The sequence below is a fragment of the Oncorhynchus masou genome, chromosome 25, assembly GCF_036934945.1.
Source record: "Oncorhynchus masou masou isolate Uvic2021 chromosome 25, UVic_Omas_1.1, whole genome shotgun sequence".
In the NCBI taxonomy this organism is placed as follows: Eukaryota; Metazoa; Chordata; class Actinopteri; order Salmoniformes; family Salmonidae; genus Oncorhynchus; species Oncorhynchus masou.
Window position 1 is genome coordinate 44,992,798 of NC_088236.1, and position 11,942 is coordinate 45,004,739.

Here is an 11,942-nt window from a genome sequence, read left to right on the forward strand (position 1 = left end):
GTTTATTGAGGACATTATGGACTGTTTAACTTGACATTTACAAATCTGTCCATCAGTTTACTCGATTGAGGTGAGTCATGTTTACCTCTGTTATGAGATCTGGCGAGGATGTCGAGTACTGATGAAGGATTGTATATTACATCTTTGTTTTGTATTGCTCTAGACATAAAATTGAAAATGTTAGTATTTTATTCAAGGTGTATCAATACCATTTGCTGGGTTGGAAGGTGCCTGTCACTACCACCTGAAACCACTAGATATGGATTTCATGTGACAAACATTTCCTGTCATTTTTGCTCGCTTATCTTTTCATTACGAACTTTTACACGGCGTAGGGCTCGATTTAATCCACTATGCAGAAGATCTGTGCTGTAGTATGGTTTACATTTTTTAAAGGTAATGTAAGGACCGATGCTGGAGTAGAGAAGCAGGTACAGAGAGTCAAACATTTTATAGGGGAGGTAATGACAGAGGTGATTGAGTCAAATAATCGCTGATGCGCGTGATGGGGGAAGGCAGGTGTGCGTAATGATTGTGGCAGGAGTGCGTAATGCTGGGGAGCCTGGTGCCCTCGAGTACCAGGGGAGGAGAGCAAGAGCAGGCGTGACAGTTTACCATGAATGCAGAAACATTGTCTTTAAATATCAATTGCTCTATAACTGCTGATTTTCTGCGCTACGGATTGAATCGACCCCTAACACTTTATTTGTATTTTTATCAAAAACACTATCAGAAGATTTTCAGGAGGAGAAATCTATAAATCTACAATTGGACTGTTGGTTCTATGTGTATGAGAGTGGTGGGTCTGAACTTTTCTCCTCAATCATAACCACATAGCATCAAGCAGTTAGATTAGGGTGGGCCTTAGTACTGTAAATGAAAATACCTTACGAAATCAATTGTATGTGAAGATCAGAGGTACTATGATCTCCCCAGACTAACAGATGAACAAATGTACAGGAGAAACCACCAGAACCACTGATATTCTGTTCACATCGTAGGTCCACCTGCAATATTGACACCCCCTGACCTTTTCGAGATACTCATAATAAATTTCCCACAGTAATAAAGTGATCCATCAATGGACAGCATAGTATTGCTAATGCTGTACAGGAGTTTGGGCTGGTCATGCTATCTGATTAACCTCAGAGAAGCTTCAGATACGCACCCTTCGTCTCAGTCCTTCCAAACCCGATCTGGTCCAATCTGAAATGGGGAATTTCTTGTTCAGAGATGTGCCATAAAATAGTCTAAAAAGGCAGCATAATCAGAAAAGGTCTCATTAAGTACTCTCACATTAAGTACTCCCACATTAAGTACTCCCTAAGTAATGTTGTGTCTCCTTCCTACAAAAGGTGAGCAAAACATCACTGATAAAGGATATGTTGAGGTTTCTTGCTGATACAAAGCAGGCCTATGCGTAAATTAGCAACTTGTGGATTTTTTTTTTTAAATCTGTGAGTCAATCAACATGAAATAGCTAAGCCTGCAATGCTTCACCTTGGCAAAACAAGGCCAAGAGGATTTCTAATAGACTATATGTGACGAGCGGCTCAAATTGGTCTTATGTAGCTAAATTTGAAAGTGTTTTTTAAATTGGATAAAAGTGGAGACTCAAAATGGTACACCATTAAACACTACTACGCTATCTGCAGTGAACTGAAAAGAGGAGCGACCCAGGGATGTGTGCTTTGGGGACCCTTAAAAGAGGGTGACTGGCAGACCAGGTGTTGGATGCGAAGGATGAGGGCTGCAGTAGGTATCTCAGATAGGGTTGAGAGGGTTTTATAAATAAGCATCAACCAGTGGGTCTTGTGACAGGTATACAGAGATGACCAGTTTACAGTGCAGGGGTTACAAATCTGATGGACGAATGGTAATGAACATCTAGCCGCTCTGTAATCTAGCATGGTTAAAATGGTAATCTGAATCAGGGTTAGATTGGCAGCTGGGGTGAAAGAGGAGCGATTACAATAGAGGAAACCAAGTCTAGATTTAACCGTATCCTGCAGCTTAGATATGTGCTGAGAGAAGGACAGTGCACCGTCTAGCCATACTCCCAAGTACTTGTAAAAGGTGACTACCTCAAGCTCCAAACCCTCAGAGGTAGTAATCACACCTGTGGGGAGAGGGCCATGATTCTTACCAAACCAAATGACCTATGCTTTGGAGGTGTTCAGAACAATGTTAAGGGCAGAGAAAGCTTGTTGGACACTCAGAAAGCTTTGTTGTATAGCTTTTAATGCAAAAATTAGGTATGGGCCAGTGTAAGTATAAGTATAAGCTTTTTACTGCCTGAGCTATGTTGATGTAAATTGAGAAGAGTGTCAGGCCTAGGATTGAGCCTTGGGGTACATTATCAAAAGCTTTGGCCAAGTCAATAAAAATAGCAGCACACCATTGCTTAGAATCAAGGGCATTGCTGACACCATTGATGACCTTTAAGGTTGCAATGACACATCCATAACCTGAGCGGAAGCCAGATTGCATACCAGAGAGAATACTATAGACATCAAAAAAGCCAGTCAGTTATTGAGAAGTCAGTGACCGCCGGCAGGGAGGAACTTTGTAGAGCGGCAAGGGGAAAAGAGTGAAGAGCAACGGGGCTAGTCACATTAGAAGGGTTTGGAGAAGAGGAAATGTTGGAGGTGCAAGGAGGCATGGCTGAGTCAAATAGGAATCTGACTTAATGAAGTGGTGACTAAAGAGCTCAGCCATGTGCTCCTTGTCAGTAACAACCATCAACATGAAGTAACTAACATTGGCCTTCCAGATAGCCTGAGTGCACGTATTTCTCATTTGCCTGAACGAGAACCAGTCAGCCAGAGAATGTGTGTGCAGAGCCTTTCGGCAAATGGAATTCTTGAGGTGGAGTAACTTTGCAAGATCACTGTCGAAGCAGGGGCTGAAACTGTTTTTAATTCTCATTTTCTTTATGGGGCGTGTTTGTACATCACCTTAGCCCCTTCAAGACTGTTGGAAGAGCATTCCAAGTGAAGCTGGTTGAGAGAATGCCAAGAGTGTGCAAAGCTGTCATCAAGGCAAAGGCTGGCTATTTGAAAATTCTCAAATATAAAATATTTTTTTTTGTTTAACACTTTTTGGGTTACCACATGATTCCATATGTTTTATTACATAGTTTTGATGTATTCACGATTAAAATAAAGAAAAACCCTGAGTAAGTGTTCTAAAACAGTAGTAACCAGTAGTGTATGTTAACATGGGTAAACAGCATTTTAATTAGCCGTCATCTCCCAGTGGTTTTCTTTAGATTTAGGCTGCATTTACTTATGGAGTCAGAGAGGAATTCAGGACAGCCTGATAAGGCTGAGTCCAGGAAAAGTCTGTACAAAACAGCAGGAGAAACACAGAGCCTTTCTCTTCCCTTTAAGCCTCGAGACAAAAGAGACATGGATTGTGTACGTGTGCCATTCATAGGGTGAATGGGCAAGACAATATATTTAAGTGCCTTTGGATGGGGTATGGTAGTAGGTGCCAAGCACACTGGTTTGAGTGTGTCAAGAACTGCAACGCTGCTGGCTCTTTCACACTGTGTGAAAGAAGAATGGTTCACCATCCAAAGGACATCGAGCCAACTTGACACTACTGTGGGAAGCATTGGAGTCAACATGGGCCAGCATTCCTGTGAAACGCTTTCGACACCTTGTAGAGTCCATGCACAAATTAATTAAGGCTGTTCGGAGGGCAAAAGGGGGTGCAACTCAAAATGAATATTTTGTACACTCAGTGTATAATGCACTGTATGCAGCAGTTTCTTTGCATTGAATTTCATTCCATTTCCTGAACAAAGGCAGTGACAGAAATGAATAATAACCACAGTACAAAATGGAGAGGCAGAGTCAAAAGGCTAATAGGGATAAATTGCTTAGGCAATTAGGATTAGTCACAGATCAGATCCTGACAAAACCAATCTGACCCAGCCCATCAGCATAATGGCCATAATGTGAAACACATTTAAATATCAACAATACTGCCACAGCAGAATATAATTTGAGTAGCACTTGATATACTGTGCATCATCATCATCAATATTCGATCTGGTTGGCAGAGAGAGGCAGAAAGAAATAGAGAGGGGAGGCTGCATCAATGATACTCCGACTCAACTTCATGCTTTCTTCAGTTGGGAGTTGCACGTGTGTCTGGGCAACAGCAACACAGGTAGTCTAAATCTTAGCTAACCACCAGATACTAAAATATCCACACAAGCCACTAGCCAGGAAACCATATATTAGTTAAAGGATTATGAATATTATTTAAGGACTTAAGAGCATTGAAAATCACAATCATTTCGAGCAGCTGCGCCCTGAAAGGTCTGTGCACAACCCTGGTCTGGACTGATACAAAAATCACCAAAGTCAACAAATGTCACTTCTGACAGAGGAAATAAGAAGACTTTACATAGATATTTTGTACTTCAGAACTAAGTCTAACCCATACACTGACATTCTCTGTCAGTAATCCTACATTTCTCCACCAGCTACTGTACAATTAAGTCGTTTTGACCAAAGTTTACCTCATGAAATCCAATGCTTTATCGCCATCCAGTGGTTTTGGTGGGAACCTCAGTCTGTTCCCATCTCCATGTCAATGCAGTTGTGGACACTGCTATATCAAATATGGATTAGTAAGAAGATATGTAGAAACTGTTTTTAGGACAAAGCATCCTTTTGATATTTAATTTTAAGACCCCTTTAAGTATTACAAGAATATATGAAACAATTATGGTTATTATGATGTTATATTTTTTTTATCTATATTTTTTTACCCAATTTCATGATATATGAAGTTACAGTCTTGTCCCATCACTGCAACTCCCAAACGGACTCGGGGAGGCGAAGGTCGAGAGCCATGCATCCTCCGAAACACGACCTTGCCAAGCCGCACTGCCTCTTGACACACTGCTCGCTTAACCCAGAAGCAAGTCACGCCAATGTTTCGGAGGAAACACTGTACAACTGGCGACAAGCGTGCATGTGCCCTGCACACCACAAGGAGTTGCTAGAGCGTGATGGGACAAAGACATCCCGGCTGACCAAACCCTCCCCTAACCCGGACGACGCTGGGCAAATTGTGAGCCGGCTGCGACACAACCTGGGATCGAACCCGGATCTGTCGTGATGCATCTAGCACTGTGACGCAGTGTCCTAGACCGCTGTGCCACTCGGGAGTCAAAACAATTATTAGATGAAAAATAATGATTTTTGTCACTAAACAGTCTCCAAATACACTACCGTTCAAAAGTTTGGGCTCACTTAGAAATGTACTTGTTTTTGAAACATTTTCCAAAATGTCAATATGCCTTGGATACTGTTTTTTAGCGTCGCTCTTATTGTTTTGTTTTTCTGCAGAGCCCCTAGTCCCGCTCTACATGCCTCAGTTAGCTCCCTTGCTCCACCCCCCACACATGCGGAGACCGCACCTAGCTAAACTGGCGCCTCCAGAGATGCAGCCACTCTCATCGTCACTCAGGAACCAATATACAGTTAGAAAAGCAAAGGCAAGTTTTTTCAAACAGAAATTTGCATCCTGCAGCACTAATCCCAAAAGGTCTTGGGACACTGTAAAGTCCATGGAGAATAAGAGCACCTCCTCTCAGCTGCCCACTGCACTGAGATTAGGAAACACTGTCACCACTGATAAATCCACTATAATCGAGAATTTCAGTAAGCATTTCTCCACGTCTGGCCACACTTTCCACCTGGCTACCCCAAACCCTGGCCAACTGCTCTGCAACCCTCGCAGCAACTAGCTGGTCACGGGTGCACCTTAGCCACACTCAAGGTCCTAAATGATATCATAACCTCCATCAATAAAAGCCATATTAATCGACCTGGTCAAGGGATTTGACTCTGTCAGTCTTATCGGCAGACTCAACAGCCTTGGTTTCTCTAATGACTGCCTAGCCTGGTTCATCAATTACTCCTCAGATATTCAGTGTGTTTTTTAATCGGAGGGCCTGTTGTCCAGAACTCTGGCAGTCTCTATGGGGGTACCACAGGGTTCAATTCTCAGGCCGACTCTTTTCTCTGTATTTATCAATGATGTTGCTCTTGCTGCAGGTGTTTCTCTGATCCACCTCTACACATACGACATCATTCTGTATACATCTGGCCCTTCTTTGGACACTGTGTTAATTAACCTCCAAACAAGCTTCAATGCCATAAAACACTCCTTCCAGACTCACATTAAGCATCTTTAATCCAAAATTAAATCTAGAATCAACTTCCTATTTCGCAACAAAGCCACCTTCACTCATGCTGCCAAACATACCCTCGTAAAACTTACTATCCTGCCGATCCTTGACTTCGGCGTTGTCATTTTCAAGTTAGCCTCCAACACTCGACTCAGCAAATTGGATGCAGCCTATCACAGTGCCATCCGTTTTGTCACCAAAGCCCCAAATACTACCCATCATTGCGACCTGTATGCTCTCGTTGGCTGGTCCTCGCTACATATTCGTTGCCAAACCCACTGGCTCCAGGTCATCTATAAGTCTTTACTAGGTAAAGCCCCGTCTTATCTCAGCTCACTGGTCAACATAGCAACACCCACCCATAGCACATGCTCCAGCAGGTATATTTCACTGGTCATCCACAAAGCCAACACCAAAGCCTTTCCTTCCAGTTCTCTGCTTCCAAAGAATGGAAGAATTGCAAACGTCAAATTTGAATAATTTCGTTGCTCCTGTTGCTCTATATCATTCCAACATTGATCAATTACACAAAGTACTTTTAATGCAATCTCATCTGCAATCCAGGTCATTTGGTTATGAGATGAAGTACAGTGATAAGATATGTTTTATAAAATATATATCTGACATTTGTATTATTTGAAATGATTGAATGCATAGTGATAGACATTTGGGTGACAACTAAACCAAAATTCGGACAATTTTTCTATTGGAATGTGATTGTTTTGAGATGGTTGAAATTAAAGTGATAACACATTGGAAATTCAATTTTGTCTGTCTTTTTGAGTGAGTGAATAGGTTGTAATCTCATTGATCTACCTGTCAATCAAATACTAGCCCATTATCCATGTTCAAGTGACTTGATTTTCCCATTAGGTCCCTTCCCCCACATTAGGACTGATTACAAAAATAATTTACATTAAGATATCGTATGGAAAGACTACACCTTTAGCCAATATATATATATATATATATATATATATATATATATATATATATATATATATATATATATATATATATATATTAGTTGTTGTACACTGCTTTAGGTCTAGTTGTACACTGACCACAGTAGGAAAACACTACAGAAAGACAGCACACGAAGGCTGCATTGCATAGAATTACATGTGAAACCAGTACAGTATATGTTGTTGCTCAACAAATATCTAGGCTCCTCACAATACATGTTCTGGCCAATTCTGAAACCAATGCATACCTGTAATATTTAGGTGTGGCCAGAAGAAGATTCTTGTTCAATTAAATACCACTAGAAATCATGATTCTATAAGTGCTATATGTTGAATGATATGAAAGTAGGCTAAACCACACATCAGCTAATAGTTAGGCCTTCAGTGCAATGGAAATAGTCAGGAAAAATTCACTAAGAAATATTCCCCTCTATGAGTGAAGAATAGGGACTGGCCACATTCAAACAATATAAGAGGGACGGACATAATTCCCACAGTAGCCTACGGGACTGCAGGTTCGTGAGTGAACTATTCTAATATAATAAATTATTGGGGTATATCCAGTACATAGAGGGGTATGTCATGTAGAACCAAACGCTATGCACCTTCACCAGACATTGCCGACCGAAACAATATCATGGCGAACTAATCGATTTCCTACGCATGTAATAACAACCTACAAATACGCAATGTTGCCACCCAGTGACTGTAAATGTACTGTTTATTATGTAGGCTACAAATTGAACATTATTTATGCATCATAATACAAACAAACAGTTTATTTACAAATAGGAACCCTTCGCATAAACTATATTGTGAGTTCGTTTCCTTTCCTCCGTGTCCCCGGAGGTGGGTATCCAATCCAGCTACTGATAGTGGTGAATACAACTGCAAGAAGCCATCTGCTAACCTAGTGAACTAGCAACCCCACCAGCTGCAGCCATAAAACGCCCGACAAAACAGGACATGCATACAGCTTCTGATGTCTGCAGCCACACTTCTCTACAAAGCGTAGAATACCCAAGAGCAGAAACAGTGAGATTCAAGTTTATAGAATCCGCATGATTTAAAGACCAGCAAGGTTTATAAAGACATCTCTCCGTGTATGTCAGCTGCTATTGAATAAGTAATCCTTCTCACCACCCCCCCTTAATGATTTAGATGCACTATTGTAAAGTGGCTGTTCCACTGGATGTCAGAAGGTGAATTCACCAATTTGTAAGTCGCTCTGGATAAGAGCGTTTGCTAAATGACTTAAATGTAAATGTAATGTAATGAATTGAACATTAGTTTTGAGGATTGTTTCCCCACAAAAAACAAATACACAAAGACTAATTTAGGGACAGTTCCATACCCCGACATGGCGGCAAGAAAAAGGAGAGAGCTATTTACTATTCTGGAAACTGGCACGGACAAAGAAACCACCGAAGATTCTCCCCTTAATCTTTCAGTCAGAATAAAGTGGTTTGAAGGACGAGGACAGCGAGGAGGGAGGGAGGGGGGGGGTTCAAAAGCATTGCAGCAACGGAGGGGACTACAGCCACAGCTACTTACATCGCGGGAGGCGGCTGCAATATTATTCTGGTCACTGGCAATGGAGTCAAGCACGAGGAATGCTATTATTCTACCTCCAACAACTGCTCTGACTCCACCTCAAACGACTCGGATATTGATTTCTCCGGTTTGGAGGAGGAGGAGCAAACAAGCTTTTTCCAGCTTGATGAGGACTGCACTTCTCCTGACTTCTGGGGCAAACCTGATCGGGTCATTTCTATTGAGACATTTTCCCGCTGTCAGTGGCCCACAGCATTCTATGGGAGACGATGCTGACACTTGTGACTATTTCCGGTTACTCTTCACAGATTCTCTTTTTGAACACATGGTACAACAAACAAACAATTACGCCCTCTATCGGCAAAAGAGGAGTGGAAAGTCAGACCAGCACTGGCATCCCACTGACCTAAGAGAGATAAAAGTTTACATAGGACTGAACATTCTCATGGGCATCAACCAGCTTCCTGATGCTGACATGTACTAGGCCAGTGACATTTCCATAGGCAATACATGTTTTAAAAAGACATTTGACAGCTCTACGCTTTGAAAAACTCACCCAAATCCTACATCTATATGACCGTGAGTCGGAGCCTGTGCGTGGCGAGCTATGGTATGATGACCTCTTCAAAGTACTTGAACTGCTGGACGTTGTCGAGAGCACCATGTGGGATTCGTACACGCCCAAATGCTGCCTGACAATCGACCAAGGCGCCTTGGCCGTGAAGGGATGTTTCTCCGTTTCCCAGTACATGCCCTCTAAAAGAAAGGACTCAAAAGTGTGGATGCTGTGTGATTGGTGTCTGGCTACTGCCACCGTGCCAGGATTTATGTGGGTAAGGCCAGTGAGGACTGACTGTATATGTAACTGTCAAATCACTAAAATGTTTGAGCTCACTTAGAACAATACCGTTGTTCAGTGTTTTTTCATTTCACCCCTTCAGTCTTACAAGCTAAAAACACAAGATTAGCCTTGAAGATTAGACATTATTTGAAAACATGGAAATGTCCAGGTTCTGTAGCACAAATATTCTCTCTCTCTCTCTCTCTCTCTCTCTCTCTCGCGCTCTCTCGCTCACTTGCTTGCACGCACGCACGCGCACACACACACACACACACACACACACTTCCCTCAGCTGAGGTGAACTTGAGAAAGAGGTACTGTGACTCTTTCTGCTGAGTCAGAACCCATGGAGCACTGAAGCCTGCGTGGTGTCCAAATTGCCCGATCTGAAGGTTTCAATATGCATCTCTGCCTTAACATGCTCAGCTCTTTACACACTCTCCTTCTGTGCAAAGAGAGATCCATGAGTCTCTGTCAAGAGCATGGGCATGGTTTCACTTAAGAGCTATGTGATTGGGGAACACATGAACTTTAAAATCATGAATCTGGTCCTTTTTTGCAGTTTTTTTTATTTATCTGAAAGCATAGACGAGGTACGAGCGTGGACATTTCACAGAACAGAACTCTATGGCCCATTGGTTATGTTTTAAGTCTCTTGCCTGTTTGACGGATGCGTACTCCCAAATCTAAAGGTAGCTTGCTTTAGGGGAGATGATTCTTAGGGAGGCAGGTAGCCTAGCGGTTAGAGCATTTGGCCAGTAACCGAAAGGTCGCTGGCTCGGGTACCTGAGCCGACAAGGTGAAAAATCTGTCCCTTGAGCCCTTGAGCAAGGCACTTAACCCTAATTTGCTAAAGGGATGCCGTACTACTATGGTTGACCATGTAAAACAACACATTTCACTGCATCTCTCTCCTAAGACAATATATCAAATATCTGTCTGAACTCCAGTAACACAGCCAAGATGTGACCCTCAACTGGAGAAAAGTTAAGATGAGCCTAAATGTTGATGATCCTGCACTCTTATGATAGGCAATGGTTCTCGATTGTTTACCCAAACCAAATTTTGCTCTACCCTCTGACGTACCCACGTACCCACTCGTAGGCCTATGTTGGAGGTACCCCCTGTGGATGGGCCAAGTACCCCAGGTTGGAAACCATTGGGAAAGGCTAAAAAGACCTTATTACATGTGACAGGGATTATACACAATAATCACATCTGTTTAGTAATTCACCTAGTATAAAGTATATAGTGAAGTCATTTTATTCTTATTGTCTCTCATAAGAACATTGGATATAGTACTGTATGTAGTGTGTAGTGTAGAATGTAATGTATGTTCCTGAGATACAGAATATTCCATAGGAAAGAGGTGGGGTAGTTTTAAAATGCCACAGTGATTATTCATTATTGGTCATTTTGACCATAAATACTGGTATGTTGGGTTGAAATAAAAACCTGCACACACAGGGATCTAGAAGGCCAGCAATGAGAGCAGGCGGGGAGACAACGGTCCTGCTGTCCCCTGGTGATTGACCTCTCACTCTCAAAGAAACATCTGGAAGTATTAATGTCTATCAGGTTTGAAGGTAAGACCCAGATGCAGGGTTTAATAATCCAACGGGACAGTCAATAGTCAGGCCAAGGCAGGCAGGGGTCAGTAAACCAAAGGTGGGGCAATGGTACCGGACGGCAGTCAGGGTTAGGGTAGGCAGAGGTCAATAATCCAGAGGTGGGGCAAAGGTACTGGTCGTTAGGCGGGCTCAAAGTCAGGACAGGCAAGGGTCAAAACCTGGAGGGTGAGAAAAAGGGAGACTGGGAAAAGCAGGAGCTGAGATACAAAAATGCTGGTTGACTTGACAAACTGGCAACAGACAAACAGAGAACAAAGCTATAAATACACAGGAGATAGAAGGACGGATAAATCCTGTAGATAGGGAGTCCCCAATGTAGGTCTCCAAAGCCTTGGTCTCTGGTCCCAACAGAGAGTACAGATGTCCCCGGGGCGTGATGCTAGGGAAAAGGTCAATCCCACAGTCATAGGGGCGGTGCGGTAGAAGGGAAGTGGCATGGGACTTTCTGAACACCTCCCGGAGGTCTTTGTACTCCGCGGGAATGGCGGAGCAACTTCTGAGCCCCCGAGCTCCCGGGGCAGGTTGCGCCAACTTCAGACAATGGGCATGGCCCAGCCCATGATAGCACCCGTAGACCAGTTGATGAGGGTATTGTTTTTGCTAGAGCCAGGATAAACCCAAAAACCACGGGGATCTGGGTGGATTTAATGAGCAGGAATTGAATGGTCTCGCTGTGATTCCCTGACACACGTAGGTTGATGGGAGTGGTCTTATAGGTGACCCGCCCATCCAGCGCT

General features: G+C 42.8%; 1 long non-coding RNA gene across 1 annotated transcript in view; it reads right to left on the reverse strand.

Moving 5' to 3' along the window:
• The window catches only part of LOC135514390 (uncharacterized), a 38,497-nt gene extending 29,486 nt beyond the window's left edge, over window positions 1–9,011 (reverse strand). The window contains exon 1 of the long non-coding RNA XR_010451672.1: window positions 8,734–9,011. This is a non-coding gene — a long non-coding RNA (uncharacterized LOC135514390). The remainder of the gene's footprint in view (window positions 1–8,733) is intronic.
• Window positions 9,012–11,942: the final 2,931 nt, after the last annotated feature.